Raw genomic sequence first — 11,249 nt, 5'->3', positions numbered from 1 at the left:
AAATCAATGAACATGTATCGTTATTAATCAATTTCAATCAGATGTACTTGCTGGGTCCCTTTTTTGATTACAGTGAAAATGTAGGTTAGTTCTAAACATTAACAAAGGATGGGGGATGCATAAAAGTCTAAAACTTTCTATTACTTACTTATTTATCAATTATCATTTATGTTGCCACAAAACTTGGAAAGGGAAACATTTTATAGAACAAGCGATAAATCAGTGGCGGAGTAAAGGAGGTCGCACCCAGCCCCCCCCCCCCCACAGCCCTAAAAAATTTGTCCAAATAAAGTTAAATCATACTCCTTCTGGCAAAGAAAATGTACAACTTGCAAGTCTTAATTATCTTTTTTTTTAACTTGGGGGATTTCTCTACATTAGACTGATTTCAACGGTGCAATAAGAAGAAAACGCGTGTGTTCAATGGTGTAACTAAACCCTCCCAGAAAAAAATGTATGTAATCGATTGAAAATACATGTACTACTTGTGATAAAATAGCTTCTTCGCATTTTCATGTGAGAGATTTTTCTCTATATAGCTTAGCTGTGGGAATATTCATCTCTTAAATTATTTTCATTAGCAAGTAACTATCTAAATAATTCATATAGTTATTTCTTTTTTACCTAAAGTAACCTAAAATTAACACATGTATTTCGAATTTTAAAGATGAATAGGAAAAGGCTTGCTCAAAAGATCAAATGACGTTACATAAGATTAAAAATGACACGGTACGTGTATATGTAAATTCTAAACACACATTTTCAAGCCTTGACTAAGTGAGAAAAACTTGAACCATCAATGAAACCCCACAAAAAGGGTTACAGCAACTTTAGTACACAGCTTCCTTGAACACGTTGTTTCGGTTTAACGTAGTCCTCATAGTGGAAATTTCAAAAATATTTCAATTAGTGAATTTTCTTAAATTCTCGTGCACATTCCCAAAAATATTGAAATGAGAAACTTACGTGTGTACTTGGCTATTGGCATATGTTCATTGATGCAATTCCAACCCCACCCCCACCCCACCCCTTCAAGATATTAGATGTTTTTTTCTCACAAGAATTAAGGCAAGTATAGTATGTTGCAATTAAATTGGAATACCCCTATAATTTCTTTAGTGTATACTTTCTGAGTGTGAAAATAAACGGATCCTCTCAGTATTTTTGTGATTTTCCCAAGTATATGTTTATATTTTTGAATTAAACTCTTCCTGTTTTTCCTAATACAGGAACTGCTCACTAAATATCTTAAGAGATATCCACTTGGGGGCAGGAAAAATTAAGATATATCGAACTAAATTCTATGTTGAAATACTCTCTTCATATCCGTGTAAATTCTTACTTCTTTCTTCTATATTCATATCGTTCCTTACAATATAATTATACTTAATCATCACATGCATGAATCACTATCTGAGTCTCATGAGAGAGAGAGAGAGAGAGAGAGTGAGAGAGAGAGAGAGAGATTTGACATAAACACAATTTGTTGATAATTTTACCAAATACACTGGATTTAACGTCTTTGTTGCTCAAAAATTCATAACTTATAGATGCAGACACATCTCCATGATGAAGAAGGTAATATGTACATGTAAATAATGTGTTACATTTTGTTGATAATTAATTAATCTGAATACATGTACAGTTTGCCTACATGCCAGGACTATTTACATGAATTACGGTTCTATGTCTTTCTCCAGAGACGTAAATTTTCATCGATCGGCTTTTGAAGCATACTCCAAATAGTACTCAGCGGAGAACGTACTCCAAAACTTTTATAACCTCGGTTTTTAGAGCCGTACTCAGTGGAGCACATACTCGGAGTACGGAGTACGAGTTGGAGTATGAGTATGGAAAAAGTTTTATAACCTCGGGGCCAGTAATCGGCTAAACTGGGAGTTCGGGTTTATAGCACGTGACTATCCGAGATTGTTTAATTCAGTCGTCTGTTTCGAATAAAAAAAGTAAGTTTGCTTGAAAACTTTCTTGAATATGATTTAATTAACCATGAGCTTGAACGATCATTGTTTACCGCTGGTTAACATCTTTGCACTTTCAGCTGTGGGGGAATGTGAGGTAATAAGTGAAAACTAGAATATGACATCTTTGTAATATGTTATTATATACCTTCTTTGATTTGCCATAATATCAATACATATCACATGTAGAAACAAAAGGAATTCATTAAACTCTGAGACATTTATGGTGCAGTTGAACGCCTGATTGCACAATATTGTGTATTTGAACAGTCTACGATTTTGTTTATTACCGTATGATAACAAACGAACAATTTTATGAGTTTTGTTTATGTATCATTTAACCCCTACTACCTTAAGTCTGACCCAAAAAGGGACATAACTCAAATTACATTATGCAGAGTATGAAATCAACATGTACAGGGATTTTACTATGTTATTATCGCAAAGCCGATAACTGGTACAGTATATCGTAAAACATGGCAAATTCGGGGCGTGCTAAAAAGTACAAAAACAAGATGTTTTAATTTCTTAATAATGATATACAATATAACAGATGGCTAAACAAGGACATCATCATTTAAAGTATGTCAAATTTTATCCAAATATATATAGGCCTATATAAAAAAAACAATGAAATACGAAAAAAAAAAACCGTTAAAGTTTGGCAGATAACTGGTACAGTGCCAGTACCCTGCATTAGCATAGACCTTGACATATAGCTATTGCATCAAAAATAAACGTTCAGACTGCAATGTATTTTCTTAAATTCACATAGATTTGTTAACAAAATCAATGATACGTTATATCAGTAATTGCTTTAAAATGTTAATAATTTAATTCTGGTCGTAACGCGCTTTCTGATTAGCTAAAGAAAAAAATACGCATGACGTTAGGTTTGAATTTTGTAAAATAAATTCTTCATTTTGAAGGTCAATTGACCGTTTTTATCTACAGTGAAGAGTAAAATAAATGAATTATGAGCAGTGAATTCAATATTTATTTGTTTAATACGATATAAAATGGTTTGAAACAGTTTACGCTTTTTCATTAACCGCTTGTTTGGTTTTCTGGCCAGTGATTTTTCTATAGCCAGCATAGGTCCGAAATTAGGCCCGTTCTAATTACAAAGTTCTATTAAAGTTTTTTTCCCCAAATTAAATCTGCACTTTGCCCCCATAATTTTGATGCCAAAAATGTTAATTTCTTTGATTTTTCCCAATTCAAAAGCCAAAGTTCCATTTTTAAAAGTAGAGAAAATTCACAAGTGTGAACATAAACTAGGAGAAGACATACACAAAATTACGGAGAATTGGGTCCAATTTACTGAGCAGAAATAAATTTGATTGAATCATTGTGCAGCTAGTCAAATTTTCTCTTTGCACATGCATGTACCAATGATGTGCTAATTAGATCTCACACTTCAGACTATCCAAAAACTCTGAATTTTTAAGTTTTTGTTTCAGTCGACAGCGCTATGTCTTAGGTGACTCTGCAATGAAAGAAATGGCAAACTCTGCCATCCTTATCTACGGCATGGGAGGTTTAGGAATTGAAATTGGTAGATAAAAATAACAGAGATGTACTTGTAGATTTAAAGCTTTGTCGGTTTACATGTGTTCTCACTTGTCAGTTTACTAATGACCCCAAGATAAGAAAGGTTTTATATGATTATCAAATATCATAATTATGATCATAGAATCTCAGCATAAAAAATGACATTGAGAATGGTTTATCTTTACAATTCTAAGCAACATTAAAGTTGTGATCTAGAGTTTTATAGACCAAAGTGGATATCAATGGAATGGTTAAAAATCAAATGTGGTATGTAATTGACCGTCTTTTTCTTTTACTTCTTTTGTTCTTTTGTTTCTTTTCAGCTAAAAACATTGCCTTAGCTGGAGTAAAGGTGGGTTTTTGCATGGAAAGAATAGAATTTCAATTGATATTTCATTGACTTTGATGCCCATGTAATAAGGATGTATGAAATATTGATTTTAATCTCCAAGGAACTGTCAGAAATCAGTGTTATCCTAAACCAGTTTACACATAGAAATTGACCATCCAGGACTGTAAACTGGCTGAGATTCAGGACCTGGGGACTCAGTTCTTTTTGAGAGAGGAAGATGTCGGCAAAAACAGGTCAGCATTCATACCGGTATTAACATTGACAGAACCAGTGTTTGTCATATAGCAACACGTTTACACAAGTTCAATGGATAGGACATTGTTTAGTTTATAGATTGGTTTCATTTCACATATCAACTACAGCATGCCAGATAAATTTATATCGCCTTTGAAGGTGCTAGATATGTCGCACACAGCAATCTTGTAAACTTATTCAAGAATTGTTCGTTTCTCTGCACAACTGTTCAACTATAACACATTGCCTAATTATGCCCCCCTTCGAAGAAGGGAGGGTATATTGCTTTGCTGTTGTCCTCGGTCGGTCGGTCTGTCGGTCGGTCCACCAACAGTTTCCGTTCATTTTCTTTGCAGAGGATGAACAGAGTTATGGCTCTTGGACGTAGAAAAATTCATGTTATTTGCAGTTTCCGCTCATTTTCTTCGCAGAAGATGAACATATTGATATGAAATTTTGTATACAGGTTTATCTAAACTATATCAAGGTCAAGATTAATTTTGGGTATGATAGAGCGATTTCTGACAGAGTTATGCCCATTGGACTTAGAACAACTCCAAATATTTGCAGTTTACGTTCATTTTCTTTGTGGATGTTCCAAGGGAGGGGGCATAAGTGTTCCACAAACATCTCTTTTTTTTATTTTATTTTCATTTGAAGCTTTTCACCTTGTCCTCTTAACAATTTTTGATATAATCTGTCTTTTTTGAATGGTTTGCTTTCCAGAGCTAAAGCCAGCAGCAGTAGATTGGCAGAACTGAACCCCTATGTGTCTCTGTCTGCCTTGAAAACAGGACTAGATTGTGATTCAGATCTGTCGTATCTGGCTAGATATCAGGTAACAGTCTCATCAATGTCACTGATAAATATTGGAACAATCTAACCTGCCTCACAATATTATATCATTAGACATCGAGAACCTATCTCAGTTCTCATTTATCTCAGTACTGTCTAGATACCAGAAACAAAAATCTCATTTATCTCATCAACTGTTTAACTCACAATATCAGGTTTTATGTGAACAAACCCATAAAGTATCAAGAAAAAATTTCACCTTCTCCAAAAGCAGTAGGAAACAGGTGTCTTACCTTCCCTCTTGTAGACGACTGCTAGGTAGCAACCTCTATTTATTCTTCCCTAATTAGTCCCATGTCTAATAATTAAATTGAAATAGTTAAGCTTACCGATTGACTACTAGTGATCAATAATGGTCTGACGTGCCATCAGTTTTGACCGTTTTCTTTGTTATGTACATTCTCTGTATTTCAATACAGGTAGTTTTTGTGTTTTTAGTGTGTGATATTGACAGAGGCACCGTTGAAAGTCCAGATTCGTGTGAACAACTTCTGCAGACAACATACCCCTCAAATAAGAGTAAGTATTGAACATTTTTTGGACAAGTGAAGTTGATTTCAGACAAGTAAATAACATTTTCCTGGAAGGGAATTTAAAACAGTCATTGTCTTCTCGCAGGATTCTGTGATGTTGAACCTGAAGACTTTAGCCATCTTTAAGAAATGATTGTTTGTCCCCTCCCACCTTAGTATTTAGACTCTGAGTTGTTAAAGAAAAATGCATGAAGTAAACTCTAAGCTTTATAAGGGAAAAATGAAAATGGATCTGGACATGAAATAAAGAAAAAAGATGCAGCTCAAGACGTTGATACTAAATCTGATTTTAAGAGGACCATATTTTGGTCATTCGGTTATGATAACCTTTAAAGTTGACAAGCAAATAATTTTGTATTAATGCACAAAGAATTTTTTCTGAAATTGTTATACAGTCATGCTCTGCATGGCTCCTTTTACTTTGTACTGCAGCCAAATTATTTCAGTTGACCCAAATTTTACTTTCTTTTGCACACAGTCGAGTACAGCAGTAATACATAATAAACCAGGAAGGTACATAAAAGATTACAGTAATCAAGATTACAACAGCTGACAAATTTTAGATTCTTTTTTGTTCTATTTCATTTTTTGAGGATACATGAATTCTTGGACAATTTTTCTGTCAATAATTTCAGACTTTTGATTTTGTGGATTTACTTTGAAATTCACAAAAAAATTGATGTTCACAGTATATTGATGAAAATTTAGTATGATTTGACAAAGGTGATGTGTTTTGAATATTTTATATCGTATACTTATAGAAAATATACCCTTTTCTGCCCTGTGCGATATAAACTGAAAATTCGCCTAGGGGTGTGATATAAACCCTAGGGGTGTGATATAAGATTTATATCACACCCCTCTCCGGCAATCTTCGGATGTTATATCACACCCCTTTCCGTTAATCATTGGCTTTTATGACGTAGAGATCGATATGCGTCGTTCAACTCCGATCTCCGAGTATGACGTCAAAAAGTTACTTCGACGTCAACCTAGTATACAAACAGCTGGCGCAAAAATTTCATGGAGTTTATCAGAGATGGAATATATGGAAACAGAGCGATTTGTTAACAATAATAATTCATCACATGATGTTTTTATTGTTTCTTTAATATTTTCTATAAGTATATGATATAAAAATCATAACATGGCAATTTTTATATCGCATCCTATATTAGCCCGAGGTCGCGGTATATCAGCCCTCGAGCCTGACGGCTCTCGGGCTGATGTACCGCGACCTCGGGCTAATATAGGATGCGATATAAAAATTGCCATGTAATAATCTATATAAAATTTTGGATAACTTTGATGACGATTTCAGTTTATATCGGCCGACGTGTTTGGAGTGTGTTGTGGGGCTTTTTGTGACTTTGGTGATAATTTTGAAATCACTGATTTGGACGGTGAGGAACCGAAAGAGATTTTCATCGAGAAAATTATCAAGGTGAGAGTTTGATGTATTGTGCTTAAAAATTACTGATGAGCAGAACAAATTGTATCAAATGACTTAGACATTTAAGTTTTAACTAATGACATGGCATTAGTTCCATGTATTTGACAAATACTCTTTAGTATTTTTGGAGGATTCTCAAATACTTGTTTTGAAACAGCAAACAATAACCATTTTAAACAAATAGCTCTACATAAAGATATAGTAAAATGGTAAAATTGTTTAAAAAACTTAAAATTAAAGATTGTTTTCTTTGCTGCAAGTGGCCAAAAATATAATGTGTCAAAGTTGAAGGCAGATATCCTGGATAATGTGTTGGCCCCCAGCCTCCTTATATGTTTATGAGTTGTGATGAAAATATTCTCAATCATAATCATAAATGTAATTATTCTTTTTGAAAAGGGAAAACCTGGTGTTGTTTCATGTTTTAAGAACAAAATGCATGGATTTGACACTGGTGATCATGTGACATTTAGAGAAATAAATGGAATGACCGCCCTTAATGGTTGGACTTGTCAAATAAAAGGTAGGCTTATTTCTAATACTGAAAATTAAAGGTGGGCTTAGGGCAAATGACTTGTCAAATTAATAATGGCCTGATTGGGAAGACTTCAGTGACTATTATGTAAATTATGTTAACATCCGAGTGTGTGACTCTTTCAGTGTTGTCCCCATACACGTTTGAAATCTGTGACACGACAGGAGAAGAATTCGCTACCTACAAACATGGTGGCATTGCTCGTCAGGTCAAAGTGTCCCAGAATGCCTCGTTTGTAAGTAGACATTACACATTGTTAATTTAATACATATGCTGACATGTCAAACAAATGCAACATCCTATTTTGTAAAAACTTTGGGAATAAATTTCTACTATGAAAAGGAAGGCGGTAATGATATCTACTCACTCCATTATTGGTTGATTTACAACACATTATCTGAGGCCATGGCTTCCTTTTTGTTCTGCAACTGCTTTTTATGAGTGGGGAGTTGATTTTCAAATTGATATTGCAATGTTTCAGCAGTTGCATTATACCATGCCTTTTTTTGCTTGACAGTTGATCATCTCTAACTATACCACACCATTTTCCCCTTACAATTAAGGTCAGACGCGACCTATCTTCCATTTTTTGTCCCCCGCCGCAACGCATTGTGGGGACATAGAAATGCCGGGCGTCCGTCCGTACGTCCATGCGTCCGTGTGTCCGTGCGTCCGTGTGTCCGTCCGTCACACTTTTTTGTAAGCGCTCTCATGCCTACAAATTTTGACAGATTTTCATTAAATTTATACCAAATGTATATACCACTATTACCTTGGTCAAGTTCGAAAATCAGCATTGGTCGATACTTTTTGTTGGAGTTATGAGACTTTGATCGCAATAACGACTCTGTTTTATCCAAAAATTGACCTTGTAAGCGCTCTCATGCCTACAAATTTTGACGGATTTTCATAAAATTTATACCAAATGTATATACCACTATTACCTTGGTCAAGTTTGAAAATCAACATTGGTCAATACTTTTTGTTGGAGTTATGAGACTTCGATCGCAATAATGACTCTGTTTTATCCAAAAATTGACCTTGTAAGCGCTCTCATGCCTACAAATTTTGACAGATTTTCATTAAATTTATACCAAATGTTTAAACCACTAATACTTTGGTCAAGTTCGAAAATCAGCATTGGTTGATGGACTCAATACTAGTATACTGCTTGACCGGCGGGGGACCCAGGAATTCTATTCTTGTTCTATTTTTTGCTATCTCCACAATGTGAAGATTTCCACTAAGTAATTCCATAATTATATTTTTATGTTATATGATACTTTTTTTTATTTTAGATATAAGTTGTTCAATTGAAAATGTATAAAATGACTTTATTTATAAGCATGCAAATGCATTTTGCATGCTATTTTAAGGAAAATTCTAGATGTTCTTGCTCCGGAAAGAGCCTGGTAATTTTGGTAAATTAACAGGTTTAAATGTTAATAAATAAGGAATAATATATCAAGAAAAATTATATAAAATTAAGGAACGTCTCGTGTGTCCATTAGAGTTTTGAGGATATGTAAATTTATTGTCTTTTCAATACAATTTGTTGTCAAATATTTAATATTTTATTTCAATGAACATTTGATTTTGTGATTAAAAAGTTCTCACTAAAAGTGTCTGAAAACAAATACTGGTGAAACTACATGTATTGCTTAAATTTTAATTTTGTCTTATTGAAACTCTTTCTCATGCATGGTATAATTGCCCCTTTATCAACAGCTACTTTTTATTTGAACTTTCTTGTTAAACCTTATGAATTGTTTAAAGTCATAATACTTTTTAAAAGAGTTTTATAGCTTAATTTACTTACGTTTATCTTATAGAAAGTACTACAATAATGTAACAAGATCTTGTGTTATGTCAATTATAGTCTGATGATGTATTTGTAGAAATCTCTGGAACAAGAAATTCTGAACCCTTCGCTGCTTATTCCAGATCTGTGTAGGTTTGAAGTAAGTCCTCATCAGTAAATAAGTAAATCATCCAATGAGATTCTGCTGGGGATTAAATCACTGTCCATCTGTCTGTCAGACCTATCATTAATGTTTAATGTATTTATCATACTGATTAATTAATAGACAAACCTTTATGATGCAGCAGTCATTTCAGATTTTAAATATTGATGAAATTGCAAACCTTGATGGTGCAATATTAAGAAATCACTTTAATATTGATATAAGATAAAATTAGTTACAGTGTTGCAGTCATAAGATATTATTTTAATATTGTATTGATATAAGATACCGGTACAAATACGGTAGTTCAGTAGAGACAATTATTGATTGTTCCTTGCAAGGTCATTTTGGTTTGTCATTATAATTGTGTTTTCTTTCACATTCCTCTCTCTTTCAAAGTTCCAATACTTAATTCTTTTTTTTTGTTTCAGGCACCCGCTAATATTCATTTAGGTTTTCTAGCTCTCCATAGATTTAATGAAAAGTTCAAGAGATTCCCTAAAGCTTGGTGAGGACTTAAATTTCATTTTTTCTGTCTTAATATCTTTGGTGTTTGAAAAAATGGAATTAATAATATTGGTGTGATTTGTTGTCTCCGTCACCCAATTCATTACTAAGTTACTGTAATTTAAATCTAAACAACGAGGCTTCAATTAGGCATTGAATGCTTATTTTTAGATGTCGTTGGTCCTATAACACACCAAGCGGTGCAGACAAATGAATACTGCGTGTTAGCGTGGTATGATAATTTGTCTGCACAGCTTGGTGTGTTACTGGACCGACGACATCCAAAAATAAGCATTCAATGCTTATATTTATATATTCATTCTGATGTCAATTTGTATGAAATATTTGTGTAATGTCACTTTAAAGCCGTTATACACACTCTTTGTCAGGGATATGAAACAAACATGGAACAGCCATATTAGCATGTTATTAAGTTCGCTTCAGCAACTTCAAATATAGTGCCAGAAACTATGTCCAAAATCTTTTTTATTCACGAATAGATATGATTAAATGATTATCTTATAATATTTACATCATCCAGTGTCTTTGTTTGTGATAACACTACATATCGATTTTGTACTATATAACCCATAATACAAATGACGCCAAATTGAGGCGCCGGCGGGGTTTGCTTATTTATAGTTAAAGATTTAATTGTACGATGGCTTAAAATTATATAAATTTAATTAATAAGGAATCATTCTTTGAATATTATGAGGTGATAATTTCAGTCGGGGCGTGATCAAATCCAATAAAGCCCGAAGGGCTTTATGATAGATTTGATCACGCCCCGACCAAAATTATCACCTCATAATACTCAAAGAATGATTCCTTATTCCTTATTTAGTTCATATGAAATTATGTAAGCTTGAATGTTTCATTTAATCTTGCAATGATAAATGTACTCAAAATGCATGATGACATTTACATGTGTGCTCTTGGCACATGAATTAGCTAAGTAGGAAAATGAACGTTGCATATTTCCAATGCAAGCATAAAGGGAAATATGCACTGAATGTAAATATGTCATCACCTATTAGTTTAAAAGTCATTAAAAAATCATCTGGATAATTGCACATATAAACAAACTGAGTTGTTTTGGACATTGAGTTTAGTGTCAGGTGATTGCGATTGCTGTCTAAAAATAATAACCCTGGAATTGAAACACTGAGAAAAGTTTGAACTTGAAGCGATTTGATGTCTGTGGTAAGAAATGTCCATTCATAAAGAGTGCATCTTAAAAAATGTATTGTTTCTGAAGACATCAGATTTTAATGAGAGGC

General features: G+C 33.5%; 1 pseudogene; it reads left to right on the top strand.

Moving 5' to 3' along the window:
- The first annotated feature begins 2,862 nt into the window (after nucleotides 1–2,862).
- Nucleotides 2,863–11,249, top strand: part of LOC117688757 (ubiquitin-like modifier-activating enzyme 6) — a 32,610-nt pseudogene continuing 24,223 nt past the window's right edge.

Source organism: Magallana gigas, chromosome 6, assembly GCF_963853765.1.
Source record: "Magallana gigas chromosome 6, xbMagGiga1.1, whole genome shotgun sequence".
Taxonomy (NCBI): domain Eukaryota; kingdom Metazoa; phylum Mollusca; class Bivalvia; order Ostreida; family Ostreidae; genus Magallana; species Magallana gigas.
The sequence above is the reverse complement of the archived record's forward strand: the minus strand, read 5'-3'. Positions and strand labels throughout refer to the sequence as shown.